We start from the raw sequence: 17,764 nt of genomic DNA on the forward strand, positions 1-17,764 counted from the left end.
AGACTCTATGCAGCTTTGTGATCTGTCATTTTAAACATCCAGCTGTGAACACAGAAACTTTGACTGCTCTATTCAACAGTCTGACAGTTTTCACTTGTTGGAACTAAGACTGGTGACAAAAGTGTATTGTTGGATCATGCAAATTAGGAATTCAGGTTTTTTTTAATGGGTTTATGTTTTTTATTATTTAAATATTACTACTTATACAACTTGTGTACTATGATGTGTTTTATACTTGTTTCTTTATAGTTCTATGTTTCATTTTTACAGAATATGTGTATATAGTTTCTATCACAAGCTCTTGAATAATTATTAATAATGTATTTATTGGTGCAGAATTTATATTGGTGTCTCTAATAACCTGGAATGTGTGTGCTTTATTTTGCAGGCTACACAGCTTTACTTATGGTTGACGATGTAAACACACACACACACACACACACACACACACACACACACACACACACACTATAATGCATACATGTCCACACTGCAGCAGTGACAGTCAAAGCTGATCTCAAGGTTACTACAGATCTCCTGACATCCCCACTGCATGCACCCTACATGCTCTTTACATTTTCATCTTCCATACTTGCCAACACTCTCTGCAGAAAGGATTTTTATGGGACCAGGATCCACTGCTCAGTACATTTTCTCTAAAATAAGAACACACTGTACTTCATGTCCTTTGTCCAGGAAAAGTAGCATTTTCAAATCCATCTTGATCCAGGTCCACAAAACCCACCGGACCTATTTTTCTCAACTACCTACCTCTAAAACAATCCCTACAAAAAACAAAAAAAACCCAAAAAGCACTAATCCAGATGACTTACTTCTTTTATGATATAGAAGGTGATAACAAAACCATATGAAAAGCAGAAATACCAGACACTCTTTTTTCTTCTCATGAAGCTGATTTTTCTTTGGCTCTCAGTGATATCATTGCAGTGAGAAATGCTGTTGTTAAATACAAAATGTTTAAAATATTTCAATTACAATGTATATTTGTCTCAGGAGTCATTTGGTTGACTTGCTGTCTGTTGAATGCAAGGAAATCTCTGAACAAAAAGGTGTTTATCATCATTTTTTCTACAGTAGCACCAAGAAGACATCACATGTATGCAGTTGGTTTCATTACTTCCTCACAGCTTTAATTCAATCCTAAGATCAGGTTACTGTCTATGTAAAACTTGTGTTTGTCTGCATGAGTTTGACATGGGTTCTTCTGGTTCCTCCTCCTACTTCTACTTCCTCCCAAAAACAGATCAGAAATGGATTGGCTACACAACATTGCAATAAGTTTTTGTGTGTGTGTGTGTGTGTGTGTGTGGGTATGACTGATGTCCAATCCAATCCAGGGTGTATCCCCATTTCAGAGTTACAGAGGTACACTGCCACCTTGATTTAGAGAAATTATTTATTGAAGAGCAGCAATATTTAAAAAAATCTATGTGGTGATTAAATTAAAAGTCGTTTGAAATGAGTGTACATTTTTCAGAACATTCATTCATATTCATTAAATACTTTATACTAGTCAAGGTCAACTTGGATTCAGAGATTATCTTAGGAAAACTGGACTCAAGATAAAAATACACCTATATTCACCTTTACACCAATGGGATAGTTAAATTAGCCTGTCCATCTCCTTACTGTACTGGGAGGTGCAAAGAAACCAGTGTAAACCCCATTGGTTGGACCAGTCTGGATATACCATTGCAATGTGAAATCACACACAGAGACCCATTCTGAACGAATTCTGGGAACGTAAGTTGGCAAAATTACCTTTCTGGTAACATTTAGGACATTTTTGAATAAATTAAAAACCTCCAGAAAGTTTTGTATCCCATGTGATCAGTATTCTTTTTCATCCATATGCCAAAAAAATTACTGTTTGTAGGTTGAGAAGTGAAACAGGAAATGTGACAAACAGCATTAGTGACTCCCAATATATCACCTGTTTTTATTCTGTTCATCTGTGTATATTAATTCAGTCATTGTGATCCAGTTTGCCAATCAACCATGAACATTTCTGAAAAACCCATTCCAGTGTCCTGTGGGTGTATTAGTGCAAAATGTTGACCATTCAGTGGGATCAGTACCATCTTTCTGGAACTAAATGTTCCAGTAAGTTGTGTGTTGCAAAAATGGCATTAGTAACACATTTTCTTGCAAAATTATCAATGAATTTTATGCAACTTCTGCCAGTGTCTAATTCTAGCATATCTCCATCCTCACCTAACAGCTTCATGCTATAAAATGAGGTAAGGTCTATGACACATTCAAAACAATTACCAAACAATGATGGCCTGCATTCTCTCCCTTTCAAACCAGTTTATTGTCTCAAGAGTTTTGCAGTATGTCACATCAGAACCAGGACTATTATGCTTCTGTCCTCTCTGCAGTCATCTATAAGATTTCCAGATATGTGTCATTACTGCATCTCTTTGCTTTTATTAACTTGATTTTACAGTTTAAACTTGACTTTACAGTCACAGAAAATGTGCATATTTCTCAATTGCATACAGTATATCTATTGTAATATGCTGCAAATCCCTGCTCCTCTGAGCTTTTAGAGTTCTGTTCCTAAGCACTGCATCAGTATAAGACATTATGTCTCATCTCAAGAAAATGAAATATGAAATGAAAAACTGAATAGACAAACCACAATTAAATGTTTTATTTTCACGGAACCATTTATCCAAATGGCTTTGTGATAGGTATTCCTTTGTCTCCAAAAGGAGTTTGATAATTGCTTAAAGTGCCAGAAAAGTGAATGAAATAAAGAATAATGGTGGAAAGAAGACAGGCAGCCACTGAAAGAAAAATAAGAGTAATGGAAGGAGAAGTACAGGCAGACATGTTTCCATGGGCGAAGGGGAGAGATTTGGGGTAAGAAAGCTACATCATCTCCATCAGCCAATCCGGATGCTCTTAGAAAATGTTCAAAGGGAGTGTCCTAGCAACAGACGAGTAAATATCTAATCTGGATCTTTTCATTTTGTATATTTGGGGGAAATAATCCCCTGAGACAGTTTGATTCATAGGCTAACATATTTCCTGTAGGTATCTATTTGATGGTCCAGATAGCCAGGTATGTGCAGATTGCCATGGAATTAAGATTATTAAATCATTAGTGAATAATAAATATAATATATATATATATATATATATATATATATATATATATATATATATATATATATATATATATATATATATATATATTTTTTTTTTTTTTTTTTTCCATAATTGATTTTTATGTCCAAAATTTGATATGCAGTTAATAAGGATACCAGTTTTGTGTGATGTGTCAAGTACTTTTGTAAATTAATATAAATTCTCTGTCATAATTATTACACACCTGAGAATCTGTTCATTATGCTTAAGGGAAAATTGCACATTATCTGCATATCCTTGAAAGCCTGTTATTGAGACCTCCAGCCAAACCCCATCATATTCTCTTATGCCACATTAACAAATCTCGTCATTTTCTCTTTTGAAAAAAACGAGTGGTTCATTCCTTCATTCACTATCTCATTAATTTTTTCCCTCCACCAACCAATCTGTCAGTAGTTTTCTTTTTTGCTTCCGATTTGTTTCCACCACTATTTCAACAATGCTGGTAGGTGTGAGAATGCATGGAATTAAAACACAAACTCATACAACCCACACACAAGCTAATTAGGTCCACATGCCCTGCATGCCAATCTAAATGTCATATGAGCCGTAAAATGTCATTTCTAACAAAGCTAGAATGGGGGACTTACTCAATAACTAGAGTGCTGTGTGAAATGGTTGCCATTTGTAAAAGGAAATAGATGGCATGCACTATAGACCGTCTGTTGTTATGGGAACAACGGATTTAGCATGGAAACACCTTTTTACGTGAATGTACTTTATGTATTCTATAATTCTATAGCACCATGAGTAAATATGAGTGTGTATGTATTTAGAGATTGAGGTATATTAAGCAGCATAGGCACCTACCAGACTTGGTACTTGGTGTGAATGTGTGTGCACATATGCATTAAGGTGTCTGTTTGCAACACTACAATACACTGCTGCGAAAGAGGACGAGCACTGTTCGACTGATCTCATGCCTAGGAAAGTAGCACACCCCTTAGTTTTAGTTCCATCCCTCCCTCTCTCTTTCTACCGGTGCAATTCTTTAAAGTCTGGCTGAAGAGGATGCCGGCATGGCAACAAGATCAACTACCATCCTTTGCCATGTGTTATCTTCTTATTTTCAACCTTGCTGACGCTAAAATTATAGCAACTGTATAAAAAAAAAAAAGACAATGCAGACAAAATAGACGAAGGAGGAAGGAACAGAGAGAGGAACTGTTAAATGAGAAAGAGCATTAGTGATGCTGCTTACCGGCAAGAAGAGTTACAGGGAGGCAGAGGTGATCCTGCTCTGTCTTCACGAACAAAAATAAATAGGTGACAATAAAGAGAAAACAGAGGAGGTAAAGGTTCAAAGCAGACCCCTGTTTGGAGAATACAAAGGAAAAGTATGAGGGGTGAAAAAACCAGCACTTCTTTCACTTCCCCAGTGAGCTGCTGTATGGACTTCCCTGAATGCACGCCTAGAGTCAACCTCACGTTGTGTGTGCGTGTGTGAAATGTGTGTCTCAGTCCCTTTCCCTGCCTGCCGGCTTGCTCGCGCACGCCTCCTGCTCAGTTACCAAATGATTTTTTCTCGCTCTGACTGTCTCTGCATTCAAGACTCTATGCTTAGCAGCTGAGAAATAGTACACTCCGTTCCATCTTCCCTCCCTCTCTTTCTCTCGTATCCTTTTCTCTGTCTTGCGCTCTTACAAAGACCCCCACCAGCCTATCCCCTTTACACACCCTCCCCCAGACTAACAACTGACATCTCCAAAGCCAACAAGCATGAGTGGGGGGAGTGTGTGAGTATGTGCCTTTATGCATTTATAGCATGGGGGTGTCATTTAACCCTTTACCGTGCAATTTGCCCTCCTTCATAGCAGGTGCGTGTGAGCCGTCTCCCCGATATAACGACACAACTGATGCTACCGGTCAAATGATCTGTATCTGGCTTGGAGTGTGTGAACAAAATGGCTATTGTTTGTACTCACCAGTCTATCCTGTCTCTTTGCACTCCTCCTTCACCCCCTGCAGGTCAACACACACCCTAGCTTGTGCCACAACAATATTACTGAAGCTTGGATGTAAAGTATTTGGTAGTATGTAGCACTTGACCTATTTTTGAGGTATGATCAAATAGTGGTGCGTGGTACATTAGCTCATGTATCAGATGTGTATTTGCATTCAGCTCATATATGATTCATTGATTTTTCATTATCATCTCTGCAGTATGCCTCCAGAATGTGCTGGGAACATGCCAATTATTTACAGTGGCCTCCTGCAGTGCTATCGTCTATCTTACTCATATCGAATGACTGCATGTTGTTAAATTTGACTTGTACTTTGATAATGAACATGACAATTTTGCGTCATCATTGATTTTGAACTTTGAATGATGTAGCACTATTTATTACTGTCAACAGCAATACCTGAGATTTGCAACTTATATAGTCTTGTATTATTAGTGTAGAGTTGATTAGGACCCATGACAGCAGCAGAGGACTTGTTTGTGGCTAGGCAACAGGGTCTAAACATTTATGCACTTACAGTCTCCGGAGTTAAATAATGAGTATTTGATATCCGAAGTATAATACATCAGAAGTATTAGTCCTTGTGTACAAAGAAAAGGGAAAAAAAAAAAAAAACCAACATCACTATGTTCAGATGGTCCATAAAATACAAGGCATAAATATTCATTCTATCATTCTAAAAATTTGAACCCTGACATACTAAAGTAACTGTTGGCCATCAAGTGACAGTTATCATTAGTAGTCGGTTGCTCATTGCCGATATTTTTCTGCTCTTACTAAGCATGTTCAACCAGCATTTGAGGCTGGCAGGAGAAAGCCTTTTCTGATCCAAGTGAATCAGTGCAGAAGAAAAACTGAAACAAGCAGAGCAATATTAAAACACTCTGATGACACACACACACCTACATTGGATATAATAGCAAACTGTAGGCAAATTATACTAGGATTACTTACTATTTCTACTCTCGGAAACGGCATATAACACTAAGTAGATACTAGTAAAAGAGTACTATTTAACTCATACGTAGGATTTTTTCAAAAGATTTTTTTTATATAGACAGAAAAGGGCATCAGTTGTTCAGCAGAATTAGATCCTGAACAGTTCAAAGGTCATTTGGTTAGGACATTGCAACAAACGCGAGTATAAATCGTTTATGTTGTAAAACTTTGCTTACTCTTTGTTATTTTGTTTATTAGGTGCTGAACTTGAGAAGTTGAGAAGACAATTTCTTCTTCTAATGTTCTAATTTTTTCATTTTATTTTATTTTATTTATCTATTTGTTTGTCTCAGCTCAGAAATAAATGCAGCATTATGCTACTTGTTTTTTTAACATATATTTTTGGGAAACCAAACTAAGTCAATTTAGTTAGAAAATGTTAATAAATTGCAGGCATATATACAAAAGAGAACAACCCCACTCATAACTTGAATGATGTAGCTGAGGTTGAGAAACTATCAAAGTCAAAAAACATTTTGTCATGGTGAAAACATTGTCAAAAAACATAAACCATGCTGACGGTGCTAAGATTCATACTTCTGGGGCATTTCCTTGGTGTTTCAAGAGGTATAGTGGACAGAAAAAAGCCTTCCAGTTTAAACCAATGATTTCCAGTTTAAATCTGACTACAGATGCATACAATATCATTGCAGTCCACACTTTTTGCAGTGTAATTAAGTACAACATAAGACTCAATGCAATGCAAGGTGACCTTCAATTGCTTGGTTTGCCATGGCTCGTATGGAAATTGAATAAATCATTTAGAATGAATCACTGAAATAATTAATAGAAAGGCTGAAAATGCCCCAAATTGTCAAAGAGGGTAACTGTCACAGACTGCACAGGGAGTTGTGGATGACAAATGTTATGAATGTAGTTAATTATAGCAATATTTCCTGTTTTCCTGTTTCTTCTTATGTAACTATTAGATGTCATAAACAAATCTAATCATAGTGTGTTTTATTCTAAATGTTTAGCACTTCCAGTCATGTTATATTGGTGCTTTTGTTTTTGCTGGAGAATTAAGATATGCTTTCTAATGGGGAATTTATTTTTATTGTGTAAAAAAAAAAAAAAAAAAGAAGTTCAGTTTCAGTTTCAACAAAAATAAAAATACACATACCAAAACTATGCTGTGTGTCCTACGGCCAATAGATGGAAAACCCCTTAAATGCGATATGCTGATGCATCTAATGAGACCAAACAGTCAAGAAGTAAAATGTGATAAAACCCAACTATTTGTTGACTGCCTGGGCCTTTTTTTTTATCTGCTTCTCTGTATGCTTAGTATTTTATGTCACCTTTAAGCCATCCTGAGAAGATAAAATGTCTGATAGGAAGTGAAATATGGGTAGTTAAGCCCAGATATAATTTTTTCACCAAACACTGGCATGACATGCGTTTGCTATCACCTTTTTTAACCAGGCATATAAAGTAACCAACTTTTTAACATTTCTAAATAGCATGAAATGTTTTAATTTTAGCAATTTTACCTGACCGTTCTTCATTTAAATGTATATGCTTTTTCCTGTTTTTTGTTATTGTTCTTGAGACTACACAGATAGTGATAGGATTCTCATTCTTATTCTTCTCTCTAGCTAATCATATCAAATCCCATAAAAGCCCTATGTGGTGACAGTAAAACTGGTGCCTAGTGCTAAATAATCATGAAGGTCGTGGGAGGAGATGTGGAGTGCCTCAGGCTGCATTAACTTTAAAACACTACAAAATCTATGGCTGCACCTGCAAGAGCTTTTCAAAGTCAAGACCAAGCTAGGACAATAGTGTTCTCGTTTCATATTTGCTTTGCATTCTAAAGCAGTTGTGGAATAATTTGGGCTTCTAATTTGACAGGTACGATTGGGTTTTATGCTAAAAAGGTTCGCTCAAGTTATAAGGGACAGAAGCACTTAGAAATGGAAAAATGCTCACTTCTTTAGTTTTAAATGAGCTACTTCTTTACTCTTACTTGAGTATGGCTGTTGAATACTCTTTCCACCTCTGATTTAAGTGAAACTGAAAGACAACCCTACAAATAGATCAAGTAAACATGTGTTTTCCCTCTGACCGTTGGAGACAGAATCAATTTTATGCACCATGTAACATTATTTTCATCTGAACAGACTTTTAAAAGCCACTCACCTAAACACCAAATTAATGTTCTACTCCAATGCTTCTTGAAAATGTAAATTATTAACCCAGTGACCTAAATATTACCATGGCCAGTGAAACTGCAGAAGTGCTGCTATCTGAGAGTAGCCTTTTCAGTGAGTGACCTTAAAGTGAACCCGAGAAACAGCATGAAATTCTGCCACCTAATCTCTTCTCAGCATGCAAGATATACTGGCCTTCTGTAAAGCTGGGCCAACTCTAGTTTGAATGATGATGATGATCTGGAAGATCTTGATAATCTGTACATAAGCACTAATAGAAGATGAGAGACACGTAAACCTTGTTATTTCTTGTTAATTCAATTCCATTTTTAATTGAAAAGAGCTTTTCACAATAAATATAGTTGCAAAGCTGCTTTGATAAATGTCTATGTAAATTAAGGCTTTTATTTAGATTCAGTGAGGACCTCGTCCCTTTCTGTGTGGCACTGAATAGTGGGATTATAAATCACAGTTTAACAGTTGTATATTACTGAGTGTGTGGAATGCCTGTCCACTATGAGCATCACAGACTTTATGAATACAGCAGCATTTTGTAAATACTTATTAATGCTTGATAAGGGAGCAACAAAATTAAATGAATGGTAGGTATGGTAACATGAAGGTTGGAATTAATTTCACCCTTAAGGACTGCAAGATTTAACAATGTAAGTAAGCAAATCCATCAAGCAGTAGAGATAGTATATTCATTAATGATAATGCAAAACTGCATTGTGTGTTTAACTAATAGTTCGACATCTGTATTAAGAAAGTGATAAGTAATCTGGCTTTTTTGTTTAAATATTTATTTTAGGGATGTTTAAACCTGAGCCATTCATAATTTATGCCATTATTTTATTAGGAAATTAATCCAAATATGTGTGTAACATAGATGTCTGTATGTCTTTCATCTTTTCCAGGAAAAAAAAGTGTGAAATAAGCAAAAAAAAAAAGAAAGAAGAATAAGAAGCAGAAACAGCGTGTGAGGCAATCTGCAACACAAAATTCACCCCCACTTACACCTACTCTATTACTTCTGCAGCTGTGCAGTTGGAGAAAGCTCTGCAGAACTCGAGGTGTTTCTCAGATTGATTATGGTTTGAATTCTAATTTAAAATTGACTGCTTACGATGAAGACTTTAGTCATCCCTGTGAACACACTCCCATGCTCATTGTGTATTATACTGCAGCGGTTGCAGAGGAGTTTGTTTATGCATATGCCCTGGCTTGGTATATTTTTGTGCCATTTTTTAACCAACTTCTTCTAAATCAAGGAAAACTAAAAAAAATATGCTGATTGATTCTCATATTTTCTTTTCTGTCACCGATGTACTCAGTTCTGGACTGACACGATGTGCCTCAAAATAACCTAGTGTAACATTCTATAATGTGCCATCATCCCACACAGATCAGCTCCCTCTCTCTCTCTCTTTCTGTTCTTCTCTCTTTCTTCCTTTTCCCTCTCTCCTCCTCCCACGCACTTGCTCAGTTCACCCCAGTAGCCTATTTTTGGCCCTTCATTCGCAGCCTCAAAGAAGCTGCGTTACTCACCATCTCTTGCCTCCTCCAGTTCTTCTACACACCCCTGCAATACATTTGCAGATAGTATAGTCCAACTGCACACTGTCTCGCCCCCGCTCACTGCTCTCACTCTCTCCTTATAAGGGCAAAATGCATTGAGAAAGACAGGGAACAGGGGCTGTACCAGCTCACACACGCAGGTAGGGGGGAAACAGCTCTGTCAAGTACAGAGAAAGAGGGAACAAGAGAGAAAGAGAAAGCTGGTCCTGAAAGGACAGCACCCAAAGCGAGAGATAATGATGATCTGTGCAGTCAGGAGCAAGTGGGATTAAAATTTAGGTACACGTTGGATTATGCACATTGATGCTTACGATGCAAATAAGATGTTTCTATTTACACTATAAAAATAAAATTATATACATAATTGATTGCACCACTGCAAAGCTCTAAAGTCAATAAGAGTGCACATGGATAGGCCTTTGTTCACACCACTAGGAGTACAAACTGAAATAATGAGTGAAAATTGCCTGCAGCTGGTCTGTAGTAACCTACATACCCACAGAGGTATTGTTGTACAGATTTCACCTAACCTAGCCCCGCATGAATACATGTACACACGCACAGGCATTAATTGGTTTGAACCTGAAATACATACTATATGCAAATTATTATATGCTAGTATATGCTAAAGATGAAAATGCAAAGCTAGCCTCAGGTGTGTAAATATGTATCAATTGCCAGGATTAAGGGCCAGGACTACACTTCCCATCAGCCACTGCATTCATATATGCCATTTCATGCTCTCTGATCTCACCCAAATCAGATTGTTCTATAATTGGCCATGTTTATAAGTCTCACCATTTACAGCACTCTTCGACTTACATCTGTCTTTCAATGGTTGTTATTTTTGGTCATCGTTGTTTCAAACTTACAATTCTGCCCCAACCACACTAAGGAAAGCGGCAAGGAGGACCTGCTTCTAATTAGCGTATCATACACAACATAGCATCTGTGCATTTTAAGATGAAAAGCAAAGCTGTAGAGGTCATTTAAAATCAAAATTAAACATTATTATTCAACAGAGATAATTCATTTACTGTTTTACAATTGCACATTGGGGTACAACACAGGCTTGGCATACACTACACAAACAGCTATTACAGAGGATAATAAGAGGAACATGGCACAGTGTGATACAATACATGTTCCATATTAATGAACATCAATTGCTGCCCTCACACAAGTATGAGTTTCCAAAAAAATTCTTTAGTTGTTGAATTCTCAATTCTGATTGATCATTTGTTAATTTTCTATAACAGCATGGCTTTTATAGAAAATCTGCAAGGTGTTCATCTGCAAGGCAGATGACAGTTTTAAAATGAATATCCTCATTTCTATAGCAGCTCCACTGGAACTTAAATGGTGGACAGTTAAATGAATTCATTATTCCAAAGTTATTTATATATAAAATCACAGATATGGGAGGGGACATTTATTCAGCATTAATGAAGGAGTCCTCGGTGTAACAGAGAAGTTGTAACAGTTTCAGTATAAATCTTCAGTTTAAAGGATATTTGTATTTTGTACTGGAAGCTGTATTTCTTTGTTATATTAACTTCAAAGAGGCATAAGAGAAGTTGGTGAGAAAAAAGACTGTAGATCTGATAATGCAGGACAAAACAGGACCTAACTTGTTCCACACCTTTTTTTAAAAACTGAATGTTACTATAAATGGATACATTTTTTTATCCAATTATAGTTACATGTAAATGCTAGTGTTGTATAGTGGTAAACGAACAATGGAACACTGTGGAACTTTCCTGTTTTTTTTTTATATATATAATCTGCACTGCTACTATTATTTATTATGCAAATTCTGCTTGAGAAATAAGCAGTTGCTTTCATGTTTGGTTAATAAGTCAAAGCAATCCTGTTGCACAGCTGGTGATTCCGGGGGGAAAATGTCAGTAACACTGTGTGTGTTTGTGTTTATAAGTAGGATATCAAAACTGGATAATTTGTAAGTTAAATAGTGCTTGTCCGTATTCAAACATATCTGTTTTGGTGGTAAAACTGCCACCAGTAAGAGCAATCACAATGGAAACAAATATGTACACTATGTTCTTATCTAAAACAAATCATTTTGTCATTTGTTAGTGTCTTTCTTTGATCAAGAGTTGGAAACCAGAATTACGAATAGGAAGTTTATTAGCCTTGGGAAACATCAGCAGCAGCATGTACTGGAAAATGGGTATATTCCGAAACACAGGTAGTCCAGGGATGATCACCAGAATGAACCGTAGATCGGAAAGTGAGTGAGTGCAAACGGGGGCCTTATAAAGGGAGGGTGTAGATTGGAGACAGGTGAAGGTGATTAGTATGAAGGCGAGGCCCTGCGAGTGCTGAGTGCCAAGGGGGGCGTGGCCAGTGGTTCCCTGACAGTTAGAAGGCTCCATGCATGTTATATTATTTATTATCACAGCTATCTATTATCAAGTAAAAGTAAAGAAGCTCTAAGTTGAAATGACATAGTCTGCCCAAAGTTTTTTAATAAAAGATAAAAGCCCGTCCACTAGCACATGAACACATGAATATCATTCTCTCTTGTATGTGTGCTTCAAAACCTCCTAAACCTGTTTGTTTACACACTCATTTATACCTTTCACATGGAAGTATAAAAGCCTGTGTTGTGTCAAATAATTTCTAACAGTGAAAGGTTATATTACTCTTTCTGATCATTTTAGGAGGTTAGTGTGTGATATTCGTGGTTTCTTTCTGATTCAGATCCCTCTCACCACAAAATTCATAGAGGTATGGACGAAAGTACAGTGTACAAATATAAAATATATGGGCCGTAATCAGTGTTACTTCTGATAAAGATGTGAGTAACTGTGTAATGTTATACCAAATCCTACTCATCAGGCAGCTCTTGTTTATTACATGACAGCTATCAGCCAGGTATCATGTAATTCCTCAGAGGCATGTGAAGCCAGCTGACCACATGGTTTCAAAACTGCTGCTCATACAATTTTTCATACAACGGGGCGTCATCCCTCGCTTGGAGAAAATCGCTATTCACTCACTGCTGACTGATATGTGTTGAGATTAGAAGTTTGGGGTTAGAATAGTAGAAACAGCCTTGGTTTATGTCTCCATTCACATATTCTTATTTTTGTCATTCATTCATCATCATTAATCGCTTTACACTAGTCCATTATATGGCACCATGCACACATGTACATTCAAATGCATGCGTTGCTTTTGGACATTGGGAAGAGTAAAGGGAAAACATGTGAAAGGCTACACAGACTGTAACCTGAGCTTTCAGGATTTAATTATGGCCCAGATCTGATTAATTTCATCTGGACACAATTTATCTACATGAAATTGTGGAAACTTGTCTTTAAGGATAGCAGGACTTTAACAGGAAAACAGGACAGAAAACATATATTTTCAGTGTAATTTACAGGTCAGCCATATTTTTCCTGTAATTATCTTCTACTTGAAATCTATTTATTAAATAAGCCAAGTAGAGTTGCTCAATGCTCATGGTCATATAACAAATATCCAACAAAATTTTATGGTAATTGGCAAGTTAATACTGTTAACTTTTTCACCATGCTATTTGTAGGAAATGTAATAAAAACTTACCATATCCTCTTTAGTTATTTACATTTTGTTCAAGGTGTACAAGATCAGGATTTGTTTTGGATTTCTCAATATATGCCTGATCAAACACACAAACCCACAACTACACTACCAACAAAGAAAGCTAGAGAGAGGGAGTCTGTGCAGTCTCTGTTTGGAATGTAATAAAGGTAGGCACTGAAATAGAGTCATTACTATTCTGAGCCACATTATGTTTGGGGTGTGTAAGTGGGCATGTGAGTTGTCTGGCTGTATGTGGTGGCGTATTCTATGATTGTGTGTGGTGAAACAGTCCTGGCACACACTTACAAGACAGCAGCTGCTCCAAAGCAGTATACTCCATATGGACCAGTAGCTAATTCTCAGGCACTCCAATAATATTTTTTTTTCCTGTAGTGCAACACTTTTATTTAAGCATGTAAGTTAACACTCTTTTCTGAAAATAATCAGTTTACTTAGATTTTTCTAATAATATCAAAGAAGAGTATTGAGAAACAAATAGCCTGCTGATTTTATAACAAAAAAAGTTGATCCGTAATGCTACTAAAAAATGTTTGTCATGCGGTTGAGTTGTGGTTAAAGTGCTTTTATCTTGTGACACCTATTTAACAATATCATGTATGTTATAATTAAACACATTTCAATTTATGATTTGATCTTTGACTATGCACAAGAGGGACAAATGTGAAAATGGTTATTTAGAATAGTGGGAATGTTATATATGGGACTGCAGAAAGCCTGAGAGTAGCCTTAAATATAATTTTTATGCCTCAATTGTTTGTCTGCTGCTTTGTATAGACAAACACCTTCTCCTATATACACACATACTACTATGGACACAGCTATGCCACAAACACTTCAAGCTTTATTTTCCATTTATCATTGTAAGATTCATAGCAGTATATGATATGATCCTGCATGATGCTTTATATATATATATATATATATATATATATATATATATATATATATATATATATATATATATATATATAAAATTATATAATTATTATTATTTTTTTTTCTATAAAAAACAGTTATAACAAAGTTCAAGTAAAAATGTGTGTAAAATACCATGGCTAGGTGGTTTAGAAGGATATTTGGGATAAATGAAAGGCATAATGGATTATTTGGCATATCTGAAACTTGTTAACCATGAATATTTTTTCAATATTTTTACTCGCCCACTTTTTGGGGTGTGTTTTTTTGAGTGTGCATGCTACTGAAATGATTGCTATTCACAAAATGTTTTATTCATAAATGGCCTTTTGTGTAAATTCTTACAATCTATGGACACGGCAACTGGCATGGCAAGACATTGGTTTCCACAGCTGGCTTCCTCCTTGAGAAGCTCTACACTGGATGGAGACATTCCTGCCAGGTCACCTATGTTCGTTGGTCTAGCCCCCATGAACTGATTCTGACTTAGCAGTCCATGAAACACTCAAACACAATTGTCCTTCAATTTCTATCCCTAAGAGGACTAAAATAGATGAACTAAAATGGATGTTTTTTTTTTTGTTAGTGATCACTGAAAAAGTAGGAGAACCAACTAGCAGTCTATTTTGTAAATTAATCAGTTGACCATTTAGTTTTGTATGAAGGCTGTCCATATTGTACCCTAGAGTGATATTTAGACCAGATGGCAGCCATTGGATACTCAGACTAATTGTTCATCTGTCACAAAGTAAAGAAATAAAGTTAACTCTTGTTGAAACAAAGGCTGACCAAAAGGGTAGTAAACAGCACTGCCATGCACTATAGACAGAATGATCCCCTAGCCCCTACCATGACCCTACAAAGTGCATCTCCTCCTCATTAAATTGAATTAGGGATAAATAATGTAAGCCACATTTTAAAAACTTGAGGCTCTACAAATATATCATCAACTCTGTCTCAGTGTCCCAGGTTTTACAACCATCTCTGAACACCCTTTCAGTTGGTCCTTATTTGTTGGTTTTTCATGGTTCCTCCAGGTGAGGGGTGAAATACAATTTTGGGCATACTGATCAATCAAGAACCTGACAAGAATGTTTTAGGGAAAGATTAAATAATTTTATAATGCCTGCAAAATAATAGTGTCTATCATGTAAACAGAATGTCATCTAAAAATATTTAAAAAAGGTATATTCAAGTGTGCCATATGCATATACATTGTTAATAGTGGACCAGTGGGAAGAAGAATCTATACAGTTGAACCTTATTAAACAATTGTCTTCAAATCACAATTTATTCCCCATTCACATTATGTATTCAATTTTGTTTTTTTCCCAGAAAGTAAAACAAGGGGTATATGATGACAGAAAAACAAGCAAATGTTAGATAATAAGATTCAATTAGAAGAGCCCACTGTAAAACAATGCAATTTGTTGTCTAAACATTTTTTAGGTTGGAAGGAGAAGAATAAAATGATGATGATGCGCATGTAGGTAAACTCAAAGTAGCACCTGTAGATCCATATAGGTTTAATAGGTTCAAATATTCTAATAATCGAATATTCTAATAATAGTTGATTCAAGCCCCAAGTCTCCTGGCAATGGGAAAATCCAATAGTCTTGTGTGTACTCTGTGTATGAATCTTTATCATTCTCTATAGTATTAGCACATGAATTTACTGCTCCGTCATATTAATACAACTTTATAAAAGACGTCTCAGTTTTTCTGTATAAAGAATACCCAAACTGTGCACATTTGCATATCAAGGTGAAAGCTGATGAGCAAAAGAAGAGGTAAGACAGCAAACAGATGACCAAAGAATACTCTTTGACTAAGTTGATCCTCATGACATGTCCTTCTGAATTAGAGTTTTTATACAAATAAAAAAAATGCTAACGAGGGTGAATTAAGACACACGCTTTCCACAATACACAGAACTAAATTTGCAGCCAGCTTTTGACAGATAGTGTCTGAATGTTAAGCCACACACATACATACACCCTGCTTCTCTGCAGGAGGTTGGCAGCCTTCCTCTGGTGTGCCTGTATGTCTGAAAAAAGGGAAAAGGTTATGGTTGCCAGCTTCCCCTCCCCCAGACATGGCAGTAGCCACTGCTCTTCATTTCCCCTCTCATCTCCATGTGGCACACTTAGTCCATCCTCCCTCTTGCTCAAATAAATAAATAAATTTAAAAAAAAAAATAAAATAAAACCCACATCCCATAGTGTCTTCACCAAGAGATCCATGCTCCCTTTCTGTCATACTCTTGTTCTGTCTACTTGCATGCAGATGTCCCTATTCAATTAGTCAAGCTTAAATTTGCTCCCTACCCTACAGCTGAGTTTCAGCAGGCCAGACAGCACAACAAAAAGCCCTCAAGAAACACACACACTGCTGGACACAGTTCGGTTCAACAGATGCAGCTGGGTGATTTGCCAGCATTGTACCACAAAGTGATAGAAAAATCTAAATCATTTTCTTTTTTCCCCACAATTATTAATACTGATTATTGCCAAATGTAATTTATTTGTTTAAACAATGATCCTGTATGCTTGGTTGTTATAGTAACAACGCAATGCCCAGTAGTCAAGGATACTAGGTCATATTATAATCATAGCTTCTTAGCGAGACCAACATGTAAACAACAGGAGCAGTAGATTTCACAAATCTAAAGTGGCAACTTTATACATTCTGCTCAACAGTGACAGCAGGTAACGTATGTCATGTTGGTTGTTGCTGTCACTGTGGCTAATACAGTCCCACTTGTGGCCTTGTTCATGACGTTTTTTTTTTTTATAATGTTTTACAAAGACCAGGGAAAAAAAAATTCTTCAGCTCTTCCAGTGGTTTATGAGTTCATCTGGTATGAATAAGAATAAATACAAATTGAGAGAAAAATAAGCTAATTAAGTATATATCTGTCTCTGATTAGGATTTAAAATAGTAGGATGCTCAGATTCTTGAATAGAAACATAAGTAACAAGAAATAATACATCTCTACACACAAATAGGGGCAATCTAGGGTTTTACAAGGTATCTTTAAGGATCTTTAAGACTTAACAATTAGTTCTGGATTTGACCTTATTTTTCATACACAATAGCACCGTAGAAGAAAAAAAAAAAAAGGGCAAACTCTGCTCTCTACCACTCTCTAGTGTCTTCAGTACTTACTACCTTTTCTGTTACATATTCATACTATTGGCTGTGCATGAACTATATCTACATAGTTATATATATATATATATATATATATATATATATATATATATATATATATATATATATATACACATATACACACACATATATATGGGTCAATGACGTGACGCCCCCTTTTTCTGTCTGGGTTAATTTTATTTTGCAGAAAAA

General features: G+C 36.1%; 1 protein-coding gene across 4 annotated transcripts in view; it reads right to left on the minus strand.

Annotated features, from left to right (window-relative positions):
* Positions 1 to 17,764, minus strand: part of fam49al (family with sequence similarity 49 member A, like) — a 50,553-nt gene that overhangs the window by 23,317 nt on the left and 9,472 nt on the right. For 2 of the 4 annotated variants that reach the window (XM_046834862.1, XM_046834866.1), the window contains exon 1: positions 4,379 to 4,806. The exons of the other annotated variants lie outside the window; for them this stretch is intronic. The gene's annotated coding sequence lies outside the window, so the exon portion shown is untranslated. Of the gene's footprint in view, positions 1 to 4,378; positions 4,807 to 17,764 lie in introns of those variants that run through there. 4 annotated transcript variants of the gene reach the window in all.

Source organism: Silurus meridionalis, chromosome 22 (assembly GCF_014805685.1).
Source record: "Silurus meridionalis isolate SWU-2019-XX chromosome 22, ASM1480568v1, whole genome shotgun sequence".
In the NCBI taxonomy this organism is placed as follows: Eukaryota; Metazoa; Chordata; class Actinopteri; order Siluriformes; family Siluridae; genus Silurus; species Silurus meridionalis.